The 17,491-nt window shown below is 38.9% G+C and overlaps 1 protein-coding gene and 1 pseudogene across 5 annotated transcripts in view; one reads left to right on the top strand and one right to left on the bottom strand.

The window, feature by feature from the left end:
- MTMR3 (myotubularin related protein 3) overlaps window positions 1-17,491 on the top strand; it is a 140,459-nt gene that overhangs the window by 45,425 nt on the left and 77,543 nt on the right. For 4 of the 5 annotated variants that reach the window (XM_021703612.2, XM_021703610.2, XM_021703609.2 and 1 more), the window contains exon 1: window positions 2,471-2,489. The exons of the other annotated variant lie outside the window; for it this stretch is intronic. The gene's annotated coding sequence lies outside the window, so the exon portion shown is untranslated. Of the gene's footprint in view, window positions 1-2,470; window positions 2,490-17,491 lie in introns of those variants that run through there. 5 annotated transcript variants of the gene reach the window in all.
- Window positions 9,072-9,197, bottom strand: LOC123326682 (annotated as a pseudogene).

Raw genomic sequence — 17,491 nt, 5'->3', positions numbered from 1 at the left:
TTAAAGATTTTATTTATTTATTTGAGAGAGAGAGCACATGAGAGGGGGGAGGGTCAGAGGGAGAAGCAGACTCCCTGCCAAGCAGGGAGCCCGATGCGGGACTCGATCCCGGGACTCCAGGATCATGACCTGAGCCGAAGGCAGTCGCTCAACCAACTGAGCCACCCAGGCGCCCCCCCTTGGTTTTTTTTTTTAATCCAAGAAACCATTACATAATTTGAAGTCATGAAGTTTTACTCCTAAGTTTTCTTATAAAAGTTCATAGTATTGCCATCTTAATAAATTAAATCTTTTGAGCCATGAAAGCAGGGTGTCTTTCCATTTGTTTAGGTTGTCTTTAATTTTTTAACAATGTTTTGTAGTTTTGAAGTTTTTTGTTTTATTTTTAAATTAAAAATTTTTTAAAGATTTGTTTATTTTAGAGGGGGGAAGGGGCAGAGAGAGGGAAAGAGAAAATCTTAAGCAGGCTCCACACCCAGTGCGGAGCCCCATGAGGGACTGATCTTGGGACCCTGAGATCATGACCTGAGCCAAAATCAAGAATTGGATGCTTAACCAGCTGAGCCACCCAGGTACCCCTGAAGTTTTTTGTTTTAAATTCTTGATTTTTTTTTTTTTCATTGTCTCTTATAGGGTTTGAGGTGTATTAGAGAGTAATGTTATTTTTCCTTAGTGGTGGTAGTTTATTAGAAGAGAAAATTTGAGTATTGATGGGCTTTCCAAAGTAGCGTGCAATATGGTGCATGATAGAGACACAGCAACTTGTGTAAGATAATAGTAATATTTCTCAGTTTCAACTATTTAAGGGAGGAAAACTTAATACATCCGTTTCTTGTTTGCATCAGTGCTTTCCAAAATAAAATTTCAGTATGTGAGTTAGGTGAATACTTTCTCCTTGTAAAATATTAAAACATTAAAGATAAGGCTAAAATTCCTTTAACCGTGATTTTTAGTCCTAGTCTTTTTTTATTCTCTCTGGAAATAATCACTATAATTCATTCAGTACATCCCCCAACCCCCCCACCCCCGCCCACAGGCTTTTTCCATCATGCCTCTGTGTGTGTGTGTGTGTGTGTGTGTATGTATGTATACACACACCCCTAAATAATATATGACATTCTTTCCCTTTTTTCTTTTTACTATACTGTACATCTCTCTCTACATTTTATGATTTTTCTCTGCAATATATCTTAGAGACGTTTGCTTAAATACTATATAACATTCCATAATATGAACATAATTTTTTGTTCATGTAGTTATTCCTCTGTTGGCCGATATTTAGGTTGTCTTTAGTCTTTTGTTCTTACTAGCTGTTGCAGTGATGGATTTTTTTTTTTTTTTTAAACATCTCTCTCAATGGGTGACTACTCTGAAGTATCTGAGAAATAGATTTGCTGGGTCAGAGCCCCAGGCTGGCTGAATCGGTAGAGCATGTGACTCTTGAACTCAGGGTTGTGAGTTTAAGCCTCACTTTGGGGGTAGAGATTACTTAAAAAAAAAAAAAGGCAAAACAGATTTGCTGGGTCATATGGTATACGTAGCTATAGTTTTTTTGCTTTGTTTTGTTTTTCCAAACGTAAGCTCTGCACCGAACATGGATTTTGTGACTCTTGATCTTGGGATTGAGAGTTCATGCTCTACCGACTCAGCCAGTCAGGCTTCCCTACATAGCTATAGTTTTAATAATACTGCCAAAATGCTCTTCAAAGTAGCTATAATAGGGACGCCTGGCTGGCTCAGTGGGTGGAGCATTTGACTCTTGATCTCAGGGTTGTAAGTTCGAGTCCCATCGTTGAGTGTAGGGATTATTTAAAAATAAAATCTGTAAAACAAAACAAAAACAAAAATGTTGCTATTTTACTTCTACCCAAAGTGTATGCAAGTAGTCATTTTCCATGTTCATTCCAGTATTAAGTAAATGGTATCTTAATTTTGGCCAGTCTAATGGATGGAAGATAGGAAAATAGTTATCCTCACTGTTTTTATTTGTATTTTTCTGATTATTTATGAGGTTTAGATTATTGTAAGATAGCTTTAGGAAAGTGTGCATTTATTATTTTCTGTTGTCCATTTACTCAGACTTGGTTCCCTCCCCTGAGACTTACTATTCTTAAAGGTATCAATAATGCTTAAAGGGTCTGTATTTTGACTGAAATGCTTATAGCATTGAGCAAGTGGTTGAGGAGTGGGAGTGGTATGTGGAGAGTAGAGCTGGTGTGAGGGTCAAGTAACTTTGGGAGTCACCTTTTTTTTCTTTTTTAAAAATATTTTATTTATTTGACAGAGCACAAGCAGAGGGAGCCGCAGGCAGAGGGAGAAGCAGGCTCCCCGGTGAGCAGAGAGCCTGATGCGGGACTAGGTCACAGGACCCTGGGATCATGACCTGAGCCGAAGGCAGCCGCTTAACCAACTGAGCCACCCAGGCGTCCCTGAGAGTCACCTTGATTGGCTTCTATACAAATATCTTTCTTTCAGTTAAATCAATTTCAGTGAGTTTTTTTTCCCTTAGCATTTGATTTCCCAATCATTTTCCAAATTCTAAATTGTGTGTATTTACTTTTTAAGTTTGCTTTATTAAGATATAATTTATATGCAACAGAATTCATCTAGTGTACTTTGACAGACGTATAGGCTTATAAAGTCACCACCCTATTCTAGACAGAGAATATTTCCATCACTACAGAAAAGGTTCCTAATGCCCTTCAGCAGTCAGTTCTCTCATCAGCCTCAGCGAACCGCTAATCTGATCTGTCACTGTAGATTAGTGTTGCTTATTATAGAAATTTGATATAAATGGTCATTTCCAGACCTTTTATGTAGACTTCGGGGTTTATGATTATATTCAGTTCATTAAGAAAGCAAACTTGAAAAAAATGATTAATTTCTCGGTGTTTTTGGCTAAAAAAATTCTTGAATTTCTTTAGAGTTGAGAGTGATTTCTGAATGGTGACTTAGCAACTTTACTTCTGTTGAATTAGAAAAAAACTTTGTTTCAGTTCTGCTGTGGAAGTACTGACACAGTAAGGATAACAGTACTTGAATCTCTGAAATGAGATATAGCCCAGTGGAAGGAAGGTAGCAGTAGCTGATTTACCCCTATCTATTTCCATACTTGCCTCTTAAATGTTAGTTTCATGGTACTGTTTACCATTATGTACATTGATTTGGTTTATATTGTCCTGAATGTGCAGACATTGTTTTGAATAAAGGACAACATCCACAGTGGTAGAGTGTTTAGTTTTTTGCCAAAGCTATATTTTAAAAAATAGTTTTCTATTCCCATAATTTCCTCAAAGGGAGAAAAAAAAACTATGCGTTTTATTTTATTTTTTTGAGATAGGGCGAGGTAGGGACTGAGGGGAGAAGGAGAGAGACCATCTTAAGCAGGCTCCACGCCCGGTGTGAGCCTGATGCAGGGCTGGATCTCACCACCCTGAGATCATGACCTGAGCTGAAATCAAGAGTTGGACGTTTAACCAACTGAGCCGCCAAGGTGGCTTATCTTTTCAAGCAGACTAAAACATAAAACAGTAGAGGGGAGTGTGTCTAACCTTATTTCTAGCTCTTTTGTAAGATCATAATGTTACAGATTCAGCAAGATTTCATGCTATTTGTTGGGAACTCTTGACCTTCCTTCTTCTTGCATGTGTCTTAATATCTTTGAACACCTTCTATTTAAAGTTTTGCAATGGTCATTCTATTTTTTTTTTTTAAAGATTTTATTTATTTATTTGACAAAGACAGCGAGAGAGGGAGCACAAGCAGGGGGAGTGCGAGAGGGAGAAGCAGGCTTCCTGCTGAGCAGAGAGCCCGATGTGGGGCTCGATCCCAGCACCCTGGGATCATGACCTGAGCCGAAGGCAGCCGCTTAACGACTGAGCCACCCAGGTGCCCCCTGCAATGGTTATTCTTAAAAAAAAAAAAACAAAAACAAAAAAACAACCCACCTCAGAGGTACACTCATGTTAACCAAGATTACAGGGACTGGTTATAAATCTGAGTGCCAGTGGGACACCTGGCTGGCTCAGTTGGTTAAGCGTCTGTCCTCGGCTCAGGTCATGATCCCACGGTCCTGGGATCGAATCCCACATCGGGCTCCCTGCTCAGCGGAGAACCTGCTTCTCCCTCTCCCTCTGCCTGCCTTTCTCTCTCTCTGACAAATAAATAAAATCTTAAAAAAAAAAAAAAACAAAGCACTAAATCTGAGTGCCAATGTAATCTGTGTCATTCTGTTGCATTGTGGGTTTTGGATTTGAACTGAGAATGTCTGTTCTTTGAAAGCACTGCTGTTTGTTTTAATTTATTATAAAATTGAGAAATAATTGTACCCGTAATAAAGTGTAGTAACCTTAAGCATGGTAATTTTTTACATATGTATAGACCTATGTAACCACACCCAGATTAAGATAGAACATTTACAGCTCTCCTCCCCTAAGACTCTCTCCTAATCTTTCCCAGTCAATACATACCCCAAAGAGATAATCACTATTTTGACTTCTGTCACTATAGTGTCTTTGTTTTTGTTTTTAGTTTCATAGTAAAAGTTCTTTTTAAAACGTTTCATTTTTCGGCTGTAAGTTTAATAGGGCACCAGGGTAGCATACCTAACCTATTAGTAAAGTTATAATCAGAGATTGCTTGAAAGGCATGGAAGTGAGCAAGGCTTAATTGTATGATACAGATGATTAATAACAAAATTTTAGTGTAGTCTCATGCAGCCTTCCTCATGGCCAGAATATACTTTACCTGGGACTAGAGTACAGCCTTCTTTTTCATTTGGATTTTTTTTTAATCATAAGGAGAATCTAGAATAATAAAGTAGTATAATGAATATTCATGTACCTGCAGACTAATTGAATAATATTAATCTCTCATATTTGTGTCAGATTTTAAAAATGTTTTGCTTTGATACAATTTCAAATTTAGTAGAAGTTATAGAGATGAGGAATTTACCAATCTTGCCCTTCACCAATTGTTTACATTTTGTGTCATATGCTTTATAATTCTTTCCCCATTTTTTTTTTTTTTCTGAACCCTTTGAGAGTAAGTGGGTGGAACTGTGCCCCTCCAGTATTCCTTTGATTACTTTAGAGTTTATTTCCTAAGAATAAGGTAGGGACATTCTCTTACATAACCACGGAGTAATCCTTTATGGATTTTTAGAGTTTAATTTTGAGGATAATCTTATGTCTGAGTTCTTGGATACACCTCACAGTTGGCAAGATATTTCACGTACTGCCTCAGGTTCCTCTATCAACAAGTTTTAGTATGTTTTTAAGCTTAAATAAATGCAAATGTAGTTTATTTTACTTTTGGTCAAGACGTTTTGAAATTTGAAAATTAAAATGCGTCTTGCTAACTTCGGCTTATATTTCATTAGGTTTGTTGTCACCAAATTTACTATATTACAGTATCTTCACATTATTTTTGAACTGAGAGTTACTACTTATAATTAGGCCTTAGTCTGTCAGTGTTCTTTGTACACTAACACTATGAAGTGTCAAGATAATACATAAACTCAACAGAGCATTTTTAGTTGTCCCTTACCACTGCCTCCCACAGAGATGATATGCTTGTCCAAGCCACATTTATTTTCCTTCCTGTTTTCCCGATAATAGTACATGTTTTTAGGGCAGTCGATGTATGGATAAAGGCATTTATATTGTGCTTACTCTCTATGGAAGTGAGTAAATTTGCTTGTGAAAATTAAACTCAGTACACTAAAGGTCTTAGTACACATCTCACCAAATGAGCAACTGTCCATGTTGGAGTCTCTAAAGAAGGGTGGTTTTCCTTGTGCCCTGTTTAGATATTCTGGAGCCCAATTTTTCTCTTGTACATCTAACTTCAGAAGTTTTCTCTGGTTATATTTGCATTTTAGTGTAAAATTTATAATATCTCTTTTCCTTAGTATCTGAGTTTTAGTACTTTATTTGTAGAATTTGAAAAGATCTTACCATTGTTTTAGGGGAAAACTGCATTCACGTGATCATGTCACATTATGCTAAGGTGTCCATTCTAGAAATATACTAGCTCTTTGACCTTGGGCAAATTACTTAATCCTTGGGCAGATTACTTAATCCTTGGGAGATTTGCAGTCCTCACTGAAGTGGGGATAAATAGTACCTACCTCAACAGCAACCCTATGAAGATTAAATGAGATAATGTATGAAAAGTACATAGCTCAGTGATAGGCACATAGTTCAGTAAATACTAGCTTTTAAGTAGGAAGATGATACTTATTTAGACTTTGGTTTTGTTTAACAAAATAATACTTAAATAGTCCTTTAGACTAGTTTTACTAAGCCTGTAATGTTCTATAGTATTCAAACAGAGCCTGTATGCAGTGTTTAACTGTAATTTTTTTTGTGAGCAGAGTAATGGATAGATCTATAATGAAGACTTTTTAGTAGCTTTTTAAGATTTTATTTGTTTTTTTGACAGAGATAGCGAGAGAGGAACACAAGCAAGGGGGAGTGGGAGAGGGAGAAGCAGGCTTCCTGCCGAGCAGGGAGCCCAGTGCGGGGCTCAATCCCAGGACCCCGGGATCATGACCTGAGCCGAAGGCAGACGCTTAACGACTGAGCCACCCAGGCGCCCCTTTTAGTAGCTTTTTTATGTGTATTGGTTTATTTTCCAGTAATCCCAAGAGATTGTTTGGGCAAGACAGATAATTATATTTCTTTTGAGAGGTCAGGAAACATAACTAGAGAGTGTGTGGTGTAACTAAGTTATTGATACATAACGGTATTAGTGGGAATAGCTAACATGTATGTGATTACTAAGTGCTAGGTACAGTTCTAGTTGCTTCTGTGTATTAGATCACTTATAATAACACTGTGAGATATTTTTGCTGTCAGAAACATGTTAATGAAAAGAGACCTGCTCAAGATGATAGAACTAATAAAAGCCTGAATTAGGTTTTGAGGCAAGGTCAGCCTGACTCTAAAGCTGTGCATGAATGCCTAAAAGCTAACACTCTTTGAATGCTAGTGTATGTTTTTAATTCTTAAACACCAGTATTCCCTTGAAGCCTTTGTTTAAAGGAGCAGAAAGTGAAGTGACAGTGCATAGTAAAAGGGGAAATCCTATTCCTCCACTCTGCCACAAGCTGTGGGGAGTAGAATAAAGGCATAAAAGCAGGAGATGTGGTCTTAAATACGGACTTTTGCAAAAGAATTTGCCTTTCTAATTAGGTTTACTGACTGGTTGAATAATCTTTTATCTTCCCATACCCTTTTGTGGGGAAACGTTTAGAGGCTGGAGACAAAATCAGCTCTCTGTTCTGATATCCCTTAGATGGGTTTGCATTCTTCTTGTTCTATAGTCTATAATTGTAATTTGGAAGGATTAGATTTAAGGAGAATAAAAGATTCCTTAACTGCTATAGTTTTATTAAAGTATTGACCCTAACCCCATAATTTTATATATACATATACACATACATACACACACATATATAATTTAACTCTGTATTTGGTTATGCTTGGGAACTTTTAGGTAGTTATAGTTTCATTAATATACTGAACACATAGACTAATTGTCTTATCCGGTCAACTTTTTGCTTCCTTGCCCTTATATTTGTTTTATTGTGCTGGTGCCCATAACAACACAAACTTACAGCCCAGTAATGCAGGGCAAATAGACTTAGTTCCTTCCTTCCCTGGAGGCTTTTCCTGTACTAGATGCCAGTTGGGAGATTGGTGAGCCTGGGAGTTCAATGGAAAACCTGATTTCCTGATTTCCTGACTTTCTCTCCTTTAGATTAGATTGTCTTAGTGCTGAAATAGGCTTTAAGAAGTGAGTAGAAAGCAGGGCCCAGCTTGAGGTTATTTAAAAGATACTCAGCTTTAAGAGTGAATGGATTTCTTCCTTTGTTAACATCTCAGAATGTTGATGGGTTTACTATTTAATAATAATCTGTAGTAGAACATTATTTAGTGACACCCAAGTTTTCCATTTAATAGTCATTTATTTGCCTTGGCAAATTTTTAGTTTTATTTTCTAACTTAAGATCTGGTTAAGGAGTGTCACAGTACAAATTGTTCTTGTTATAGGTTAAACACAAAACTATGGATCTTAAAGATGGGAAAGGGACTGTTTTGGACGTGATTGTTTTGTTTTATTCAGAGATTGAGGACTTGTAGAGATAAACTTTTTTTTAATAGCCAAAGAATTATTTTCTTTAAATTCCAGTATAGCTAACATACAGTGTTAAATTAGTTTCAGGTGTACAATATAGTGATTCAACAATTCTATACATTACTCTGCTCATCAAGATAAGTGTACTCTTAATCCTCTTCACCTGTTTCGCCCATCCCCCCTTCTGTTTATTCTCTATAGTTAAGAGTCTGTTTTTGGTTTTCTTTATCTTCATTTGTTTCGTTTCTTAAATTCCACATATAAGTGAAATCATATGGTATTTGTCTTTAGTTAAGGAATTCTTTTTTTTTAAGATTTTAAACTTTTGAAATTGATGATCCTGAGTTGTGACTTTAAGTCACGTGCTTACTTCACTCTTGAGATAACTTTATAAACCTTTTCAGGCATGCTAATTAAGGTTAGCTGAAACTACTTTTAGCAAAAGCCCTGTGTTTGTTTTCCCAGTGAGCTAAATCAAGCATTAATTTCTGAAGATAAATTTTTTTTTTTTGACAGGAAGTAGGATTTATTGGGTGGGCATGAGTAGGGGGGGGGCTGTGCCAAGGTTCTCATGAGCGCAGAGCCCTCCATTTGTATGAGGGGCCATGATTAGGGATGTATTTGACCCCACAGTCATCTGGGATGAGCTGCTTTTCAGCCACCATGTCTTCAAATTCGTCCGCATTAAACTTAGTAAAGCCCCACTTCTTGGAGATGTGGATCGTCTGGTGGTCAGGGAACTTGAACTTGGCCCTGCCTAGGGCCTCAGTCACAGGCTCCTTGTTCTGCAGCTTGTTACAGATGGACATGATGACTTGGCCATTGTGGACCCTGGCTACTGTGCCCTGGGGCTTTCCAAAGGCACCCCGCATGCCTCTCTGCAGCCTAGCTTGGAGATAGCATGTCAGACCTCAATGTCCACTGGAAAGGGCTGTCTCCAAGGTCTCTTAGGGCAACCCATGCAGTCAGCAGGCTGCATACACCACCAAGGAGGCTACTCTTTGCAGCCATGGCACACTGGTCCCCCATGGAGAAAGAGCACAGTTGGCTTGAAGATAAAAATTTTTTAATGAAAGTTTTAAAGTTTTTCAAGTTTTCCGGGTAGACATCATTCTGGGATGACTTCCTGTGTATGGAGGTATTACTTGTGTATTTTATACAAAATAACAATTGATGTAGACTATCAGCAGCTGCAACTATTAGTGAGAATATTACGGTACTTTTAACAGGTAAGAAGTTTTATGGGAGCTGAAACTAGAACTCCCCCCCCCCACTTTTTTTTTTTCCAAGTAGGAAATTAGAATGTTATCAAAGGTCCAACTTTTTTTTTTTTTTTTTCCCTCTTCCTCCTCCTCACCATCAGGTTAACCGGTGGTTAAACAACCATTTCCCTAACAGAAGGTGCTGGGTGATTGACAAAAGCTGTCCTGTAGCACATTCCCTTGATCATGTCATGAAGTTGATCTCCTTAGAGGCTGACTAACTTCATGGAAATTTCTGTACCTTAGAAGAACTTTAGACTTTACCTAGAACACTGATCACCTGTAAATGCTTGTCCTTTGGTTATATGGAAGACCACAAGTTCATATGCATTCCCTCGGAAAGAGAGATTTGAAACAGTTGGTGACCTGTGTAGGGTGGTACATATGATCTGGTTGTACAACTTTTTCTAGATACTATACCTACTACTTTTGGATGAGGGTTAGAGCCCCTGCTTTAGGATACGATGTTAGGATTTTCTAAAAATTGAAATAGAATTTATATAGTGAAATGCACATAGAAGTGTGCAGTTTGAATTTCAGTAAATGTTTACAGCTGTGTAGCCACTGCCTCAATCCTGATACATAACTTTATAGTAGAACGTTCTCTCATGGCCCCCTTGTGGTTATTTCCCCTTCTCTTCCCACCCAAACTACGGTTCCAACCTAAAAGTATGTTTCTGTCACTATAGATTAGTTTTATCTGTTTTTTCATTTAGATGGAATCATATAGTATTTACTCTTTTGTAAGTTTTTTGCTTTGAGTCAGTCTAATGCTTTTGAGATTCATCCATGTTCATTTTTATTGCTGAGTAATATTCCATTGAAGAAATGCACCCACAATTTGTTTATCTGATCACTTGATACTGGAAATTTTGAGTTCTTTCCAGGCTGTTACGAATAAAGTTGCTCTGAACATTTGTTTCCAAGCCTTCTTGTGATCACATGTTTTCACTTCTCTTGGGTTAGTATCAAGGAATGGAATTGCTGGGTCATAGAATACATGGATGTTTAACTTCATAAGCAACTGCCAGACTGTCCCTCCAGAGTGGTAATGCCAGGTTTATACTTTCATGAGCCACGTATGAGTTCCAGTTACTCAACATCCTCACATTTGTTCTTGTCTCTTTAATTCAGTTATCCCATTGGGTGTGAAAGAGTATCTCATTGTAGTGTTTTCACTTGGATTTTCCTAATGACTGATGATGATCCACATCTTTTAATGTGCTTATTGGCCATTGATAATATCTTTGGTAAGGTTTTGGGGCACCTGGGTGGCTCACTCAGTTAAGCATCTGCCTTTGGTTCAGGTCATGATTCCAGTGTCCTAGGATCAAGTCCTGCATCGGGCTTCCTGCTCAGCGGGGAGCCTGCTTCTCCCTCTCTCTGCTGTTCCCCCTGCTTGTTGTGTGTGCGTGTGCTCGCTCTCTCAAATAAATAAAATCTTAAAAAAAAAAAAAAATCTTTGGTAAGGTTTCCATTAAATTATTTTGTGTATAAAAATTTTCTTCCTCGGGGTGCCTGGGTGGCTCAGTGAGTTGGGCGGCTGCCTTCGGCTCAGGTCATGATCCCCGGGTCCTGGGATTGAGCCCCGTGTTGGGCTCCCTGCTCAGCAGGGAGCCTGATGTGGGGCTTGATCCCAGGACCCTGGGATACTGACCTGAGCCGAAGGCAGCCGCTTAACAACTGAGCCACCCAGGTGCCCCAATAAATAACATCTTAAAAAAAAAAATTATAAAACAAAATTTTCTTCCTCTTATTGATTTGTTTGCTCTTTATATATTTTGGACATGAGTCCTTTATCAGATAAATGCATTTGCAAATATTTTCCCCCACTCTGTGAATTTCATTTTCTTAATGGTCTCTTTAATCAGAGATTTTAACAATTTTTAAAAATCTTTTTTAGGGGCGCCTGGGTGGCTCAGTCGGTTAAGTGTCTGCCTTCAGCTCAGGTCATGATCCCAGGATCCTGAGATCAGGACCTGAGCCAAAGGTCCCCCCATTTTAACCATTTTAAAGTGTACAGCTCAATTGCATCAAGTATATTCACAGTGTTCTGTAACTGTCACTATGTATTTCCAGAACTTTGTCATCATTCCAAACAGAATCTCTATACCCATTAAATAGCCAGAGATTTTTTTAAAAAAGATTTATTTATTCATTTTAGGGGGGAGGGGCAGAGGGAGAGGGAGAGCCAGCCAGGTGCCCCCAAATAAGAGATTTTTTTGTATAATTTTTTTTTTTTTTTCCTTAGAGGGATGGGGAGGGGTAGAGGGGAACAGAGAGAATCTTAAGCAGGCTCCATGCCCAGCACAGAACCCTATGCAGGGCTTGATCTCACAACCCTGAGCTGAAATCAAGAGTAGGACGCTTAACCGACTGAGCCACCCAGGCACCCCTTAGTATGATATTTGTAGCGTAAAAGTTTTTGTGTAAAAGCAATCAACAGTTTGCCTTTTGAATGCCTTTAGGTTTTTAGTTTATTGGCCCTTTCATGACAACTTCAACTACGTGATGTATCTAGTTTTCTTGTCTACCTTTGCCACTCTTACCGGTAGAGGGGATAATACATTAAGATACTATCTGTCGGGCGCCTGGGTGGCTCAGTTGGTTAAGCGACTGCCTTCGGCTCAGGTCATGATCCTGGAGTCCCGGGATCGAGTCCCGCATCGGGCTCCCTGCTCAGTGGGGAGTCTGCTTCTCTCTCTGACCCTCCCCCCTCTCATGTGCTCTCTCTCATTCTCTCTCTCTCTCAAATAAATAAATAAAATCTTTAAAAAAAAAAAAAAAAAAAAAAAGATACTATCTGTCATTGTCCATTGTTTTAGGTAAGAACTTAACGTTTACTTCTTTTTCACTTGCCTGTTTTGTGATATTTTATTCTAGACCAGGTATCCTCACTTGAAGTCATGTTTTTGATCATGACGGGGAAAAAGTCAGGCTTTGAGTTTACTGGCCTTTCTTCCTACTCAAGAGGACAGGAAGTAGATAAGGAAATACGGAGCTGAGTTAGATGAGAATGGTTTTAGTGGTCTTCCAAACAGATCCTGTTATCCTCAGGACATCTGTAGCTTCTGGCATACAGAGGCAACATGAGTTTTGGAAAGTAGGCACCAATCTTCATTTCTGTGATGGTCTTAAAAAAGTTTTGCAAGCTACTCTGCTCTTTTGTCTTCAGTGTTGATTTGCTTATTTCCCCACTCCCAACCAAAAAAATCTTTTTTCTAGAATTGAAGACCCTTGAATATCCTTCCCTTGTTCCAAAAATCACACCATCACAAATTTGTTATTCTCATGCATTTCTTTCTCCCAAATTGTCTTTTTTTGAGTACTTCTTGTAGTGAAACGTGACACACAGTTAAACTGCATGAGACGCAAATGTACAGTGTAATAAATAGTAATATAAAGTGAACGCTCATGTCACTACCACCCAGGTCAATAAATAGAACATCCCCAGCACCCTCAGAAGGCTGCCCTGGTCTCTGTTCCTTCCTACACAGCTCCCTCTCCCTTCCTCTTAGAAATAACTAACCACGGTCCTAGTCTTCATGGTTATCACTATTTGACTTTTATTGATATTATTACCTACGTGTGTATCCATAAACAATAGTTTAGTTTTGTCTGTTTTTGTTTTTTCATTTTTATTTTTATTTTTTTAAAGATTTTATTTATTTGACAGAGTGAGACACAGAGAGGGAACACAAGGAGGGGGAGTGGAAGAGGGAGGAGAAGTAGGCTTCCCGTGGAGCAGGGAGCCAGATGCGGGGCTCGATCCCAGGACACTGGGATCATGACCTGAGCCGAAGGCAGACGCTTAATGGACTGAGCCACCCAGGTGCCCCCCTAATAATCTTTTTTTTTTTTTTTTTTTAAAGATTTTATTTATTTATTTGACAGAGAGATAGCGAGAGCAGGAACACAAGCAGGGGGAGTGGGAGAGGGAGAAGCAGGCTTCCCGCCAAGCAGGGAGCCCGATGTGGGACTTGATCCCAGGACCCTGGGATCATGACCTGAGCCGAAGGCAGACGCTTAACGACTGAGCCACCCAAGTGTCCCGTGTTTTTTTTTTTTTTTTTTAATTAGATATTTATTTTTATTTAACAGAGCACAAGTAGGCAGAGCGGCAGGCAGAGGGAGAGGGAGGAGCAGGCTCCCCGCTGAGCAGGGAGCCCGATGCAGGGCTTGATCCCAGGACCTGGGATCATTACCTGAGCCAAAGGCAGCCGCTTAACCGACTGAGCCACCCAGGCGCCCCTAGTTGTGTCTGTTTTTGAATGGAACTGTACTGTGTGTGTTTTCTATCTTTTGCACATTCCTGTGTGTTGTGTTGATCTAATTCATTTTTACTGATGTTATATGGTACATTTTTGATTATGATAGGGGAAAATATATTACAAATTATCCTACTGTTGCTGGATATCTGGGATGTTTCCGGGTTTGGGCTACTATGCACAATGCTGCTATGAATATTCTTACACATTTCTTCAGGTGCAGTGTCACATTCTAGGGTGTATACCCAGGAGCACAAGTGCCAGGACACAGCATATGTAACTTCAACTTAAGTGCCATGTTGTTTTCCAAAGTGATTTATCAGTTCACATTCCCATTAGCAGTGAACAAGAGTTTCCGTTGGTCTACATCCTGATCAACACTTAATAGTGTCAGTGTTTTCAATTTTTGATGAATTTGAGGAGGTAAGTAGTAGTATCTTGTGGTTCTAATTTGGATTTCCCTGATTATTGGGTTTGAGCATCTTTGCCTATTTTATGGGCCAGTTGGATTTCTTCTGCAGTTGCCTATTCTTTTCTCTATTTTTCTATTTTTCTATTGAATTATTTATCTTTTTTAAAAAATACTAATTTATGGTTCTTTATATATTCTGGACTCTTTGTCAGTTACGTTTGGGCATATATTTTTGTCCATTCTGTTTGGCTTTGTTTTCACTGTCTTTGTGGTCTTTTGATTAGTAGAAATTCTTAACTTTAATGTAGTCAAACTTGTTTTTTTTTTTTCCTTTATGGTTACTTTTTTGTCTTACTTGAGAAATCTTCTCTACTCGGAGGTCATGAAAATATTTTCTTGTCAAACATTTTTTAAAGATTTCTATTTTTGGGGGGTGCCTGGCTGGCTTAGTTGGAAGAGCATATGACTCTTGATCTTGGGGTTGTGGATTTGAGCCCCACACTGGGTGTAGGGATTATTTTTAAAAATCTTTTAAAAAAAGATTTATACTTTGCCTTTCATGGTTATGTCAGTAGCCCACTTGATGTTTATAATGTATGAAATAGGGGCCAATTTCATTTTTTTCCCCATGTGAGTATCAGTTGACCCAGAAACACTTTATTGAAAGGCCAGTCCTTTCCCTGCTGTTCTGTATTGCTCTTTTTTCATAAATCAGGTGTTTATGTGTGGGTATGTTTCTTGGCTCCCTGTTCTATTCCACTGGTCTTTCCCTGTGCCAGTATCACACCATCTTTAGCTAATGTAGTTTAATCTTGATACGTGTTTTACTAAATCTTCTCACCTTGGTTCCGCCCCCTTTTTCAAGAGCATTTTGCCTGTTCTTGGACCTTTTGTGTTTTTAGAATCCTTTCATCATGTCCTCCAAAACAAAACACACCATGCTGATATTTTGATTTGGATTGTATTGCTTTTCACTGTTTTTTTTAAGTAATATCTTTGCCCACCGTGGGGCTCAGATTCACAACCCAGAGATTAAGAGTTGCATGCCCTACTGACTGAGCCAGGTGTACCTCTCCTCTTTATTTCTAATAATGCTTTAAAGTCTGCTTTATCTTGTGTTAGTATACCCAAACCATTTTTCTGTTTGTTAGTATTTGCATGATATTTCTTCATTGTCTGTTTTTCAAATTTTCTGTTTCCTCAAATTTCAGTTGTATGTTTTTTTTTTTTTTTTTTTTTTTTAAGGATTTTATTTATTTGACGGAGAGAGACACAGTGAGAGCAGGAACACAAGTGGGGGGAGTGGGAGAGGGAGAAGCAGGCTTCCCGCAGAGCAGGGAGCCCGATGCGGGGCTCGATCCCAGGACCCTGGGATCATGACCTGAGCCAAAGGCAGACGCTTAACAACTGAGCCACCCAGGCGCCCCCAGTTGTATGTTTCTAACAGTGTGTGGTTGGATTTTTTAAAAATTTGGAGGCTGGGCGCCTGGGTGTCTCAGTCAGTTAAACATCCTACTCTTGATTTTGACTCGGGTCATGATCTCAGGGTTGTGAGATGGAGCCCCACGTCCTGCCTTTATTTTATTTTTAAAATTTATTTTAAATAAATAAATAAAAGCATCTGCCTTCAGCTCAGGTCATGATCCCAGGGTCCTGGGATCGAGTCCTGCATCGGGCTCCTTGCTCTGCCTGCTTCTCCACTGGGGTAAGAGGCACTTAAATATTAAACATTTAAATAATACTTGTGCTCTCTCTGTCTGTCTCTCTGTCAAACTCAACGTGGGCTTTGAACTCATGTCCCTGAGATCAGGAGTTGCATGCTTTACTGACTGAGCCAGCCAGGCACCTCCAAATCCTACTTCTTCTTTTTTTTTTTTTTTAAGATTTTATTTATTTTTATTTGCTAGAGAGAGTGCGTGCGAGAGAGAGAGCGAGAGTTACAAGCAGGGGGAGCGTCAGGCAGAGGGAGAAGCAGGCTCCCCACTGAGCAAGGAGCCCAATGCAGGACTGGATCCCAGGACCCTCGGGTCATGACCTGAGCTGAAGGCAGACGCTTAATTACTGAGCCACCCAGGGGCCCCTGTGCCATGAAAGTTTAATGGGTATTTTTGTCAAGAAGGAATCTATAGGGGTGCCTGGGTAATCTCAGTCAGTTAAGTAGCTGCCTTTGGCTCATGATCCCAGGATCCTGGGGCTGATTGAGCCCCACTTGGGCTCCCTGCTCAGTGGGGAGTCTGCTTCTCCCTCTCCCTCTGCCCCTCCCCTCCGCTCGTGCTCTCTCTCAAATAAATAAAGTAAAATGAATCTATAAAACTTTAAAAACTAAATTTTGTCTAAGTATGCAATATCTAATAGGAGTTATCTTGTATTCAGTTAATATAGGACATAGTAAATGGGATGATTTGTATTTGAGTTACAGTAATGCCCTAATTCTGCCTCTTTGATTGTTTAAAAAAAAACCTGGTATACATTATTTAATTATGATTTTTATTAAGGAAATCAGGCTGAATGTGTGAATCATCTGATTTTGTCATTCAGGACTCTTGGTTGCTGGTGACAAACTGAACTAGAGCTTAAATAAAAGAAGGTGTGGCTTTACTGGCAGGATACTGGAGCAGTTCATAGAGTTGAAAACCTGTGACAGCCACATAGAAGACTTGGAATTGGGGTTACAGTGTCTTAATTATTCTAGTTTTGCATTTCTTTGGGCTTTGGTGTGATTTCTTTCAGGCTTCTCCTGGCTCATAGCTGTACAGTCCAGAGTCTCTTCTTCCTCTTGGTGGCTCAGTAATATTTTCCACTATGCCCCTTCACCAAAAGAAATGGTAATATTTCCATTTATTAAGGTTTTTTAAGTGTTTATTTCCTAACAATTTAGCTACTTGAAAAGTTGATATATATAATTTGAAAGAAAACATTTTAATTTTAGTAGGTGTGACTGTTGGGTACTGTACAAATTCTCAGACCTTGGAATCAGATATTCCAGCCTTTTTTCCTTTTTGACACTGATTTTTATATGATACTTGCTTTTTATCATAGCAACTTGCTTAAGACCCTTGTTCCTTAAATTTTTTATTTTTTAAAAAGATTTTATTTGACAGAGAGACACAGCAAGAGAGGGAACACAAGCGGGGGGGGGGGGTGGGAGAGGGAGAACAGGTTTCTTGCTGTTCCTTAAATATTGAAAGGAAGGTTTTTTGAGCTAGTTTTGAAATTATGAATGACCTCAGATAGTTGTTTGTGTGGTGTTTCCACCACCACCAAACAGGTTATTGCTGTTTCCCTCAAAAAACTTGAGAGTCCCTAGAGTGCCCCTGTGATTTTACTGTGGTACCCTCAAAGTACCTCAGCACACAGCTTGGAAACCATAATTCTAGAAGAAGAGAGGTTTTTTTTTTTTTTTTTTT

This window comes from Neomonachus schauinslandi, chromosome 14, assembly GCF_002201575.2.
Source record: "Neomonachus schauinslandi chromosome 14, ASM220157v2, whole genome shotgun sequence".
NCBI classification, from domain to species: Eukaryota; Metazoa; Chordata; class Mammalia; order Carnivora; family Phocidae; genus Neomonachus; species Neomonachus schauinslandi.
The sequence above is the reverse complement of the archived record's forward strand: the minus strand, read 5'-3'. Positions and strand labels throughout refer to the sequence as shown.